General features: G+C 51.1%; 1 protein-coding gene across 1 annotated transcript in view; it reads right to left on the reverse strand.

Annotated features, from left to right (window-relative positions):
• The window catches only part of T265_05698 (hypothetical protein), a gene marked incomplete at both ends in the record, with an annotated part of 103,740 nt that overhangs the window by 1,714 nt on the left and 101,746 nt on the right, over positions 1 to 280 (reverse strand). The gene's annotated exons all lie outside the window — the stretch shown is intronic.

Raw genomic sequence — 280 nt, forward strand, 5'->3', positions numbered from 1 at the left:
TGTGTGGCAGCCTGGCCACTGGAAGAATCAGTGTCCCCGTAACCGATCGCTTGTACACAATAAACCTTTAGAGTACTCCTCTTTTCCTGGGGGGGTCACGATTAGCGCACTGACACAAGCTACAATACAAGCAATTGTCGAGGTAGACGGGAAGAAGGAGTTATGTTTGATTGATACCGGAGCAGGCGTATCGCTGAGGCAAAGAGGGAACCAAGTTGGACACAGATCGTGCGCGCTAGCCGTGAGAGCTGTTGGCGGATATCGATTGAAGATTGACGGA

The sequence above is a fragment of the Opisthorchis viverrini genome (genome assembly GCF_000715545.1).
Source record: "Opisthorchis viverrini unplaced genomic scaffold opera_v5_108, whole genome shotgun sequence".
In the NCBI taxonomy this organism is placed as follows: domain Eukaryota; kingdom Metazoa; phylum Platyhelminthes; class Trematoda; order Opisthorchiida; family Opisthorchiidae; genus Opisthorchis; species Opisthorchis viverrini.